Source organism: Ceratotherium simum, chromosome 16 (assembly GCF_057802395.1).
Source record: "Ceratotherium simum simum isolate JZ-2026a chromosome 16, ASM5780239v1, whole genome shotgun sequence".
NCBI lineage: Eukaryota > Metazoa > Chordata > Mammalia > Perissodactyla > Rhinocerotidae > Ceratotherium > Ceratotherium simum.
In genome coordinates, this window is record NC_141915.1 from 59,705,295 (window position 1) to 59,718,772 (window position 13,478).

Below are 13,478 nucleotides of genomic sequence, written 5' to 3' on the forward strand. Positions count from 1 at the left end.
ACAGTGTATTTATAGATCTGTATCCTGTTTTTCACTTAACTTTCTTGTCTTGCCTCCTCCCATCAGGGGATTCTGAAAAACAAAAAACCAAACCCCCCATTACTAGACATCCTTCAGTTAAGATTGTCAGCTTTTGCAAATGAAAATATAGAACACCCAGTTAAATTTGAATTGCGGATGAACAATGACCATCCCATGCAAATTTGGGACACACACATACTGAAAAATGATTCATTATGTATCTGATATTCAAATTTAACCGTGTCCCGTGTTTTGTCTGGCAGCTGTACCTCCTGGGTGCTGAGTGGCTTCAGATGCTGGAGGGACCGATTCTGCTCACCCCTGGAGAGACCGATTCTGCTCACCCCTGGAGGGATGGGTTCTGCTTACACCACTCCTGATACCTAGTGATTCTTCCCTTTGGCCTTGTACCTCTACTACCTGCCAGGTACCAGGCCAGACGTTTTATGGGCATTATTCATTTAACCCTCACAACAGCTGTGAAGCCCATTTTGTAGAAAAGGGAGTAAGTGCCCAGGGCAGTAATTGCGCTAAGTAATTGCGCAAGGTTCTCAGCCCAGAAGAGGATTTGGGTCCAGGTCTACCCGACTGGGGAAGCTAAGCCAGGGGGCCAGTGAATGGGGCCCGAGAGGCCTGGACCAGGCTTTGGGGTGCTGATGGCATCCTCCCAGGGGAGCCCTCTCCCCTGGATGGCAGGCTTGGGCCTCTGAGCTGCAAGGAGGCCTCTGGCTACAGCTTGGAACTCAGGGCAGCTGGACAGAAAGCCACTGACTGCCCTCGGGGCTCAGGGCTTTTGAAATGCTGGCAACAATTTCTTCTGAGCCCTCAAGGGCTAATTTAAATGGAGTTAAAGTGCCCGGGTCCCTGGTGGGAGAGGTTAAGTAGCAGGGATGGAGGATTAAGTGCTGGCTTGGGGGTGGGCGGGGCCTTTGGAAGGCTCTGGACTTGGTTTCTCTGTTTCCAACTCTCCCCTGCCCCCTGCAGTCCCTCACTCTGCTTCCCCCTCCAGGCAGACCCCTGTGTTCACCCCTCTCTCCCTGGCCCTCACCAAGTTTCCTAAACGTGGATGTACCTGTGGGTCACTTGTAGAGAGGCAGCTATAGCGTGGGCCAGGGAGGCCTAGGATTCTGCATCCCAACAAGCACCCGGGGCATTCCAAGGCAGACCACCCTCCTCCTTAAGCGCTCATCCCCAAGATCCCACCACATAGACCAGCCCTGGGGTGGGGGCAGAAAGAAAAAAAGGAGGTTACCTCCAGACCTCTGCCCATCCTCCTCCTTCCTCCCCTCCTTCTTCCCGCCTTTAGGGAGATGCCCACCCCCTTCCTGGGATTGGAGGTCTCCAGGGAGGAGGGCTGGCAGGGTGGGCACCTCCCAAAGGAGCCCTGGTCTGGCAGCGTCTGGAGGCAGGGTCTCCTTCTCCTCCACTGAAACTCCAGAGAGGCAGATGGAGGGGTTCTAACTCTGCCAGCCTCTCTCTCATGCCATGCCTGCCCCTTGGGCACGTGCCCTCGACCCTCTGGGAGTCTCGGTCTGGAGGAATAGGGCAGGGTTCAACAGGTTGGAAACAAAGTAGCCAAATAACCCAGCTCTGATTGAGCATCAGCCTGGGGTGGGGGGACACAGGAGACTGGTCCTTGTGGTCTGGGACCACACATCTCAGAGGAGCTGCAGCAGCCAGGGCCTCTTAATGCAGGGCCCTGAAGGTGGGGTCTGTCTGTCCCCCAGAGGGAGTGCCAGAGTCTCGAAGTGGGAGGACCTTGGTTGCTCTATTGGAAAATGTGTTCTAGAGGGGTGAGCAAGTGAGGCCAGTTAGGCCAACCCTGCAACAACCCAGCCTGGGCGGGTGGGGGCTGGGTCCCAGTGCGGGTGGAGAGAGTGCAGAGGTGGGGAAATTCTGCGGGGTTTATTGAGGTGAAGTGGGGAGAAATCTGGGATGACAGCGCCCGTGCTCTCGGCCTGAGCAATGGGGCAAGGTGGAGCCCTTCTGCACTGGAGAGGCCACTGAGGCTCAGTCTGAGCTCAGGACCAAGTGTGGGTGTTCCAGGTGCCATGAGAAAGTGCCCACTGCCTGGGACAGGGGACAGGGCTGACACTGCAGCAGGAGGGATTTGGGTGGGATCAAGGGAAGGCCTGATATCACATGGTTCTAGAAGACAGGGCCCGGTATACATGGCTGTCTCCTTGCCAAGTCTCCTTCAGACTGTTGGGGTCTTGAGTGTGTCAATAAACAAATCCCCTTTGCCCCACTTAAACTGAGCGAAGGGTGAGATGCAAGGATCTGAGAGGTGGGAACCAGAGGGCAGCTGGGCTGCTGGCAGGCAAGTCACTTTGCTGATATATTCCCACTGTGTCATTAGCTGAGCCCTGAGGTATAGGCCCTGCTTGCTTGGGTTAATGCTCTGCTGTCGCCGTCTTAGAATTCTTAATCATTGAACAAGGGCCCCGCACTTTCATTTTGCACTACGACCCCACAAATCACACAGCCGCTCCTGTGCTGGGGGCTGCCCCTGTTTCCAGGCCTGGGGAACAGAGGCTCCTGTGCTCTCTGTGCAGCTGGTGGATCCCGCAGAGGGAAGGGGGAGGCTGAGTTGGGCATGTTCCTCTCTTTCCTCCAAACTCACCATCAGACCACCCGCTGGAGGCATAGGCAGGACAGAAGCCAGGAGTGTTACCCCAGGGAAGGCCGTCCAGAGGAAGGTGGGGCATGAGCGGCCCCTGACACCACCGTGCCTGAAGGCCATCTGAAGGTGGCAGATAGAGCCCTAAGGGATCAGGAGCCTGGGAGCGGGGGAAGGAAGCAGAACCCTGCTGGCCTCGGCTTGTCACTGCCTTTTGGGCCTTTGAGGCCCTTTCCTTTAGTGCTGTGAGGTCGCTGTCACCCCATTTCACGGAGGGGAAAACAGGTGCTCGGAGGTTTAAGGTTTTGGACCCCAAACACGGGCGTCAGGCTGGTGTTCTGGTTAAAGTAGAAATGCTGGGCTCCGGCTCCCAGAGGGACCTTGTTGAATAGGCCTGGGATGGGTTCTGAGGTTCATATTTTTAAAAACTCCCTAGGACCTCTTATGGTCTTTGCCCAAGGTCACAGCTGGAAAATAGCAACATTAGAATTTGAACTCAGGGCTGCTGGTTCCAGCTCCACTGTAGCACAGCTGCCTCTGAGGCAGGGACTTGGACACCTCGGGGGGAAGGCCTTTGGGGGGGGTGGGGACACTCATTATTGAGCCCCAGGTTTTCCCATTTACTCCTCGCAACACCTGGTGAGGCAGGTCTCACACTCCCATTTCACCAATGAGCAGGTGGAGGCCTTGAGACGTCGCTAACGTGGGTGGCTGGCACCACAGTGGCCCTGGAGATTGGAGTGGGATCTCCACCTGGGCTGAGAATCATGTGGGAGCTTTAAAATAACACCAGGCCTGGGCCCCGCCGGACCAATTGCATCAGAATCTGTTTTTTTCATACAAAATTGCCAGGTGGCTCTGATGCACGGTCAGGGCTGTGAACCCTGATTCAGAGGAACTAGAGGAACAGATTCCCCACCCTGCCGGGAAGGCCGGGGAGAATCTAAACGACCTCGAGTGACCTGCCAGGCTGGGACTCTGCCAGTTCCTGGTGGCCTCAGGCCTGCAATTTCCAGAGGCCATTTCTTCTTGGGTTTGCAGAGAGATACCTTGGGAAACCTGGAGGACCTCTGCCCTGGAGCGATTTGGGGCCTGGGGTGGAGCCGATGCCCTCCCCTTTCTCTCAGGACACACACGCCCACCCTGTACACATCCTGGCTGAGGGTAACCTTCACGGAGCACCCTGAGCCCAGATGATGTTTGCGGGGACATGGAGTCAGGAGGACACGGAGCAGAGAGGCCCACTTGTGACTAAAGTCCTGCACGCATCCCATTCGGTAGTGCTGTGACACCCTCCCCAACCGCCTCCAGGGCGGCAGGCCCTGGCGCTGTGACCTGTGACCTGGGGGAGTTCTCAGCCTCGGCACTGCAGCCTCACAGGGCCACCCTCTCGTCCTAAACTGCGTACTTGGGGAACTCAGCCCTTCGAAAGGCATCAATTCAGTGACTTCCTTCTGCTAGGCCCTCTGGCCTCCCGGGGTTTTGCGGGGGCCACCAGTGCACTCCGCTCTGCCAGCCGGGAGCATAGGGACTTCTGATCTCTCTGAGAGATTTTTCTGAGCCAGGTGGCCAGGAGCAGCTGGCCATGTGCTAGGGAGGGGCACAGGAGGGACTCTCCGGAGACTTCAGCCAGGCCCTGCTTCTTTCCACCCCTCGAGTTTACCAGCAGCCCAGGCCACCCCAGACCCTAGAGTTGTGGCCTCCGGTGATAGAGGTGGTCAACCAGGATGTGGCCACAGGAAATGCCTGGCTTGTGACCCAGTGAACTCAGACGCTGCTGTCCCTGACACATAGTCCCTCCTCACTCATGAAGTGTGTGTCCCCAACTTGGCTTCCCTCCTGGCCCGAGGAGACCTCAGGCTCACCCAGGCGAGACCTGCCCCGCCCACCAGCCGGCACAGCGGGTCTGTTTCTAAGCTTGGGAGGTTGGGCCGTGTGCTCACTGATCCTGGGAACCTTCAGCCTGCCTGGCCTCGTGGCTCTGGCCTGGAAAGCTTCTCTTGGCGTCAGGCCAGCTCAGCTTCCTGGCACCTCTCTCTGGGCTGGATCCAGTCCCCGTGCCCCCCACACCTGGGCTTGGGAGCAGAACACACCGGGGCTCCATCAGCTTCCCGCCTCCTTGGAGAAGCCACTCACTCTCCCGAGTTCTGGTTTTCCCGGCCACATGCTGGAGAGGATGCTCCCTGGGCAGCGAATGAGGGATGAGACGCCAGTGAGTGTGGGAAAGCTTGCAGCACAGTCCTCGGCACAGGTGGGCACTCAACCAGCACTTACTGAATATTTGCAGACTTTACCCCTGTCTGTATCAGATAAATGCGTTATTACTACGTACGACTCATGCTGTGACGGGACAGCGGGGCCCCGTTGGATGGAGTGGCGGGTCAGGAAGGTCCCTCTGAAGACGTGGCACATGAGCTGATGTGTGAAGGACGGATGCAGGCATATCTTGTGTGCAGAGCCCGGGACGAGCGCTGAGTGCCTGGCCAGCTTGAAGAGGAGAGAGCGTGTGGGGTGGGAATTGGAGGCCTAGGTAAGGAACTGCATTTTGTCCTAAAGACCACAGACACCACTGGGGGCTCTGCAGGAGGACACTCTGGTTCTCTGCAGGTTAGAAAGCCCCTTGCTGGCTGGGGTGAGCAGAATGGAATGGAGGCCAGGAGGGGAAGCAGGGAGGCTGGGCAGGGCTCCAGGATACAGTGGTCGGACAAGGACGGGTGTGGGAGGACAGGTGTGGACAGAAGGCTGGCTTTAGCACTGGCTCTGATGAAGGGGTGGAAGAGGAGGAGGCTCCTGAGCCCTGCTGAGCATCTGAGTGGATGGAGGCACTTTCCTGGTTAGGAAGCCCCCAGAGGGGCAGGCTGAGAAAGAGAGGAGCCCTGCGGGACGTGCGATGCGCTGAGGCTCCCTGGGGCACCATGGGAAGCTGACGCGGCTCAGAGGCCAGAGATGGACATGAGCTCTTTCCTGGCCTTTAAATCCTGGCTCCTCTTGTTTCCTGCCCAAGGTAGGGGAGCCCAAAGGAGCCCACTCAGCACCCACACATGTGCAACCCATAAGTACACACCTTGGAGTCACCCTCGACCAACGGGGGACCTATGATGAATACATGCTTCTCCCTTTTGCGCTCCAGAGGCCCCCCAGGGCCAGGCACTGGTTGCCCATAGCGATGACAACTCCACAAAACACCCTCATACTGGTTTACCTCCTTCCCCACTTCCCACTCTTTCCTCTTCACTCCTGCTCCCTGGGGACCACCTGCAAATCAAGCCAGCCCTGTCGAAGCCTTTTCTTTGGGGGTGATTCCAGGGTAAGCCATAATCTTGAATTTAGTGCCGTGCTGTAGGTCACTGGGGCCTGGAGCCAGCTGTAAGCAGCCGGAGCGATGGAGTTGAGGAGCTCCTGATCCGGGATGCGGGTAGAGGAGTTGAGGGAAGCAGACAGACGGCAGAACTGAAGGTCAGTGCAGTCCAAAGGGAGTTTTGTTTGGTTTCGTTTATTTTTTGTTTATTCATTTTTTGAATTGAATTTTTATGTTAAGGTACTTGTGGATTCACATGCTGTCGCAAGAAGTAACACAGCGAGATCTCGTGTGCCCTCTGCCCAGGGTCCCCCAATGGTAACGTCTTGTAAAACCACAGCACAGTATCACAACCAGAATGTCAACACTGACACAACGCACCCATCTTACGGACTCTTCCCCAGTTTGGCCGTTGGCACGTGTGTGTGTGTGTTTAGTCTGTATAATTCTATTGCCTGTGTAGGGTCCTGCATCTACCACCACAGCCGAGATCCTGACCTGTTCCATCACTTCAACAATCTCTTGTGTTCTCCTTTTGTAACCACACCCACCACCCTCCCTCCTCCTCCTCCAATCTTCCCACTACCACCCAGAGCCACTAATCTGCTCTCCATTTCTATAATTTTGTCATTTCAAGAATGTTATAGCAATAGGAACATACACCACATAACATTTTGGTATTGGCTTTTTTCACTCAAAACAATTCCTGGCAGATTAATCCAAGTTGTTGTGTATATCAATAGTTCTTTTTATTGCTGGGTGGTGTTCCGTGGTGTGGATGTGCCATTTAACCTTTCACCCGTTGAAGGTCACTGGGGTATTTCCAATTTTTGGCTATTGGGAATAAGGCTGCTGTGTACATTCAGGTACAGGTTTTTGTGTGAACACAAGCTTCCGTTTCTCTGGGATAAAGGCTGAAGAGTGCAATTGCTGAGTCATATGGTAACTGCATGTTTAGTTTTGTCAGAAACTGCCAAACTGTTTCTCAGAGGAGCTGTAGCATTTTACACCCCCACCAGCACTGTGTGGGGGATCCAGTTTCTCTGCGTCCTTGCCAGCGTTTGGTGTGGTCACTAGCTTTTATTTTAGCCTTTCTGATAGGTGTGTAGTGACAGCTCGTTGTGGTTTCAATTTGCATTTGCCTAATGGCTCGAGATGTTGATCATCTTTTCACGTGTTTATTTGCATCTGTATATCCTCCTCAGTGAAATGTCATTGTTGAATTTGAAGTGAGTTTCTTGTAAACAGCATATCCTTAGGTCATTTAAAAAACATAGACTCTGCCAATCTCTTCCTTTTAATTGGTGTATTTAAATAATTTACATCTGAGGTAAATTATCAATATGGTAGGAATTAAATCTGCTATTTTATTATTGATTGTCTATTTGCTTCCTCTGTTTCTCTTCTCTTGCCTTTCTGTGGATTACTTGAACATTAGGATTCCATCCTGATTTATTTATAGTGGTTTTGGGTGTATCTATTTGTATAGTTTTCCTAGCAGTTGCCCTGGGTATTACAATACACATATGTAATTTATCAGTCTACGGGTGTCAACATTTTAGCACTTGGAGTGAAATGTGGGCTCCTCCCTCCCATTTACGCCCCTTTTAAAATTTTTAGATGGGCTGGCATGTCTAAGAACACAGAAGGAGTTAAATGACGGGTGAATCCTGGCACATCACAGTGCCCATATCCGACGGCACCCCCGCCCTCAGGAGCAGCCGTGCGGCCAGAGGAGCTTGGATCCTCACAGCCTCTCCGTGGCTCAGCTCTGCCAGGCCCCAGGAGCTGACATGGCTCCCGGCTGCCAGGCTGAGACAAGCATTCACCAACCCCAGAGCCCCCCGCAATTAAAGTCTTAGGTGTGGAGTCTCATGAGCAGGAGGGAAAAAAGCAATTTCCCGTTCAACGTGTCAAAAACTGCTCACCCAAAACCCCCCAAAGAGACATCAGGCAGGGAAGAAATCTGCATCGAGACTCCTGGAGGGACGCTGGCAGGGGGCAGGCAGCAAGGCCCGGCCCTGTTTTCTTACCTGGCAGTGCAGCCGTCCTGTTTGCAGCAGGTGGGGAGAGTAGAAGTGAGGGGTTATGGCCAGGGTGCTGGGGTTTGGGTGCAGGAGCCCCAGGGCCTCACCCTATGGGTGTTAGGAGGTGCAGAAAGCTGTCACAGCAGGCCTAGTGGTCCACAAAACCCATTCCAAGATCTGGGTTGGCTGCCCTATCCACCCACAGCCCATCTACTTTCCTGTGGTTCCACGCCTCACGCCATCCAGGCCCTAGGTCTTCCTGCTGGACTGTGCTCTGAAACATGCTCTTCTCCTCATGGTGTGTGTAATGCATGTGGATGTGTGCATGCATGTGTATCTGTGCATATATGTGTGTGCGCACATGCAGGTATGCAATGCATGAGTGTATGTGTATGACGCATTGTATGCGTGTTGTGCATGTGTGTATGCACAGATGTAGGTGTCTGATACACGTGTATGCATGTCTATGTGTGCATATGCATGTGTCTGTGCATATGATGCTTGTGTATGTGTGATGCGTGTGTCTGTGTTTGCATGTGTGTATGCATGTGATGTAGTATATGTGTGTGTATATGTATCATATGTTTAATTTCCTTAATATGGAAGAAGCTCATGCAATTTGATAAGAAACAGATAAACAACTCAACAGAAAAATAAAAAAAAAATATAAACAGGTAATTTATAGGAAAGGAGAGTCAAATCATCAATTGAATTTAAAACACGTGTAAATCCCACTAAAACAGAACATTATATAAGAATATGGATACAATGACCATATTGTTTCTAGTGAGCAAAATGAAGCAATGTTTCATCTCACTAATAGGAAAATTCAAATTAAGACAATGAAATGATACATTGTTCACTCTTCAGGCTGCTAAAATTTAATACAAACACAAAGATCCATTGAGGCAAGAACACAGGGAAACACATGTCTGGTGGAAATGTGAATTGCAACAACTTTCTGGGAAAGTAATCTAGCAATCTCTACTAAGAAGAAAAAAATACACATACCCTTTGACCCAATGATTCCACTGTGGGAACCTCTTCTATAGAAATAACAAGAACAGTATATGAAAATAGATATGAAAGAATGCTTTTTCAGCATTGTTTATGGTGGGCAAAACCAAAGCAAAACAAAAACAAAAAACTGGAAACAACCAAAATGTACATCTTTAGGGGAAAGATGACATAAACTGTAGCATGTTCCCACCATGGCATATAATGCAGCATTGAAAAGGAGTGAGTGAAATCCATGTCAAATGAGAGGGAAGGAGATGTCCATCAAATATTTGGTAAAGAGGAAAAAAACCCAACAAATAGAAGTTGTATGGCATGATCCCTGTTTAAAAAATAATCCAGCAATAATAATCCCCACCACATCCATGTATTGTATAAATGTGAGAAATTTGTGGGAAAATCCCAAACTGGCCGCCGATAGTGGAAACCCTTGAGAAGCGAGAGTGGAGGGAAGGTGGTAGAGAGTGATGACATCTTCTTCGTTTGTCTTTGCATTGTTTCACTTGTTAAAATGAGCATCTGTTTCTTTTCTTTTCTTTTTTTTTTTTTTTTGTGAGGAAGATCAGCTCTGAGCTAACATCCATGCCAATCCTCCTCTTTTTGCTGAGGAAGACTGGCCGTGGGCTAACATTCGTGCTCATCTTCCTCCACTTTATATGGGACGCTGCTGCAGCGTGGCCTTACAAGCGGTGCATCAGTGCATGCCGGGATCCGAACCCCGGGCCGCCAGCAGCAGAGCACGCGCACTTAACCACTACTCCATGGGGCCGGCCCCCAAGCGTCTGTTTCTTTTTAAAAACAGCTTTATTGGTGTACAAAACCTCAGATATTTAAAGGGCATAATTTGATAAATTTTGACATATGTATATACCCGTGAAACTATCACCACAATCAAGATAGTGAACACATCTATCACCTCCCAAAATTTCCTCTCCCTCCCCCTCTTCCTGCCTCCTCACTCCCCAGTCCTTCCCCAGGAGCCCTGGGTCTGCTTTCTGTCACCATAGATTCGTTTGCATTTTGTAGAGTTTTGCATCAATGGAATCATACAGGATGTAATTTTCTTTGCCTGGCTTCTTTCACTCGGCCTAATTTTGAGATTCATTCATGCTGTTGTGTGAATAGTTCATTTCTTTTTATTGCAGAGTAGTGTTCCATTGCACGGAAATAACACAGTTTGTTTATCCATTCACCTGTTGATGGGTTGTTTCCAGTGCTTGGTTATCACAAATAAAGCCACTAAGAACATTCAGGTGCAAGTTTTTTATGGACTTATGCTTTCATTTAAATACCTAGGAATGCAATGGCTCAATCATATGACAGGTGTATCTTTAACTTTTAAAGAAGCCACCAGACTTTTCCAAAGCAATTATTCCATTTTGCATTCTCTCCATCAGTGTAGGAGAATTCTAGTTCCTCCACATCCTCACCAAACATTCAACATCATCAGACTTTTTATTTTAGTTCATTCTAATAGGTGTGTAGTGGTCTGATTGTGGCTTTAATTTGCATTTCTCTAATGACTAATGAAATTCAGCATCTTTTCATGTGCTTGTTTGCCATTATTTGCCATCCATATATCTTCTTTGATGAATTGTCTGTTCAAATCTTAGGCAGGGATTTTTTGGGTGGGTGAGTGGAGGGGGTTGTTTGTTTTATTATTGAGTTGGTTTTTTTTGTTTTGTTTTTTTGGTGAGGAAGATTGGCCCTGAGCTAACATCTGTTGCCAATCTTTCCTCTTTTTGCTAGAGGAAGATTGTCCCTGAGCTAATATCTGTGCCCATCTTCCTCTATTTTGTATGTGGGATGCCACTACAGCATGGCTTGACAAGCAGTGTGTAGGTATGCACCCGGGGTCCAAACCCACGAACCCCAGGCCGCTGAAGCAGAGTGTGCAAACTTAACCACTACGCCACCAGGCCGGCCCCTTATTATTGAGTTTTGAGAGTTCTTTTTATATTGTTCATACACACCCTTTATTGGATATATGATTTACAAATATTTTTCTCCTAGTTTGTGTCTTTCAATTCTCTTAACAGTGTCTTTCAAAGAGCAGAAGTTTTAAATTTTTTCTTTTTAAAATTATAATAGCTTTAAGATATATTTCACATACCATTCAATTCATCCATTTAAGTGTACAACTCAAAGATTTTATATTCAGAGATGTGCAAACATCACCACTGTCAATTTTAGAACATTTAGAACATTTTCATTACCCCAAAAAGAAATCTCATGCCCATTAGCAGTCACCCCCATTCCCAGCTCTAGGCGATCACTAATAGAAGTTTTTAACTTCAATAACTCCAATTTATTAGCTTTTTCTTTTATGGATCACACTTCTGGTATTGTATCTAAGATATCTTTGCCTTAGTCAAGGTCACAAATTTTTTTCATATTTTTTTCCTAGACGTTTTATAGTTTCAGGTTTTACATTTGGGTCAATGATCCATTTTGAGTTAATTTTTGTATATGGTGGGTGGTTTGAATTGAAATTCTCTGTTTGCATATGGATATCCAAATGTTCCATTTGTTAAAAGTCTATTCTCTCCCCACTAAATTGCTTTTGTGCCTTTGTAAAAAATCAGTTGCTGAGGTATTGCAAGTCTATTTCCATCCCATCAATCTCTCTGTCCATCTCCACACTAACACCGTGCTGCCTTGACTACTGTAGCTTTATGACAAGTCCTGATGTTGGGTAATGTTAGCCCTCCAACTTAGTGCTTCTTTTTCAAAGTTGTTTCAGCTATTTTAGATCCTTTTATATTTCCACGTGAATTTTAGAATCAGCTTCTCAATTTCTACCAAAAAGAGCCTGCTGGGATTTTGACTGGGATTGCATTGACTCTCTATATAATTTGGGGGAATTGACATCTTAACAATATTGAGCCTTCCAAGCCAAGCATAGAGTATCTCTCTCCATCTATTTAGATCTTCTTTAATTTCTCTCAGCAATGACTTGTAGTTTTTAGTGTACAATTCTTAGACATCGTTTGTTAGAATCATCCTTAAGTGTTTCATATTTTTGGTGCTGTTGTAAATGATGTTTAAATTTTTTAAATTTCTGCTTGTTGCTATTATATAGAATACAATCAATTTTTATATACTGATGTTTATCCAGCAATCTTGCTGAACTCACTTATAAGTTCTAGCAGTTTCTCTGTAGATTCCATTAAATTTTCTATATAGACGATTACTGCTGTCTACCAATAAAGACAGTTTTGTTTTTTCCTTTCCAATCTGGATGCTTTGTTTTCCTTGTCTGATTTCACTGGCTAGAACCTCCAGCACAGTGTTGAATAGAAGCGGTGAGAGTGGACATCCTTGTCTTGTTCCTGGTCTCAGGGGGAAAGCTCTCAGTCTCTCACACTGAGTATGATGTGAGCTGTGCTATGGATTTTTCTAGACACCATTTATCAAACTGAGGAAGGCCCCTTCTTTTCCTAGTTTGCTGAGAGATTTTTGGTCAGGAATGGGTGTTGGATTTTGTCAAATGCTTTTCTCCGCCTCTACTTTGAGATAATCATATCGTTTTTCTTTTCACTTTGTTAAAATGGTAATCTACATTGATTGCTTTTCAAATGTTGAACCAATCTTCATTCCTGGGATAAACCCCACTTGGTCATGATGTATTATCCTTTTAATACATCATTGGGTTTGATTTGCTAAAATTTTGTTGAGAATTTTTGCACCTATGTTCCTGAGGGATATTGGTCTGCGGTTTTCTTTTCTTGCAATGTCTTTGTCTGATTTTTGTATCAAAGTAATGCAGGCCTCATAGAACGAGTTGGCAAGTGTTCTCTCGGCCTCAGTTTTCTGAAAAAGCTTGTGTATGTTGGTTTTATTTCTTCCTTCAATATCTGGTAGATTCGCTTGTGAAGCCGTCTGGGCCTGGGGTTTTTTTGTGGGGCAGTTTCACAGGCTGTTTTAACAAGTCCAGGGAGATTGTTCCTTGAAAGAGAAATGCATAGGGCCAAACGAGCTCATTTATTTGTTTTTTCTTTAAAAATAAACTTTAAAATCAAAGTAATACACCCACATATTTTTTTAAATGGTGCAGAAGGCTTATAGTGACAGGCAGTAACTCCCCTCTTTCCCTCTTCCCTCTTCTGAGCCTATTTTCTGGGGGCAAGCACTTAGCTCTTTCTGGCCATTGCTTCCATGTCTTTAGATGGCAAATTTGTTCAATCACTCATTTGACAAATTTTTACCGGGGGCCTACTGTGTGCCGGGCACTGTTCTAGGCCCTTGTGAAACTCCATGAACACGACAGATGAGGATCCCTGCTATCCAGGAGCTGACAGAGGGGCTAACCTCACCCTGGAGCAAACATGATTCCAGCAGGGCAGACAGACAAGAAACAAAAGATATCATGAACAGGTAAGCTGCACAGTGTCTGGAAATGCAATAAGCGCTTTGGAAAAAACAGAGCAGGGAAAGGGGGATTGGGAGTGCCAGGGAGAGGGGTGCAATTTAAAATAGGCTGCTTAGGGGACCC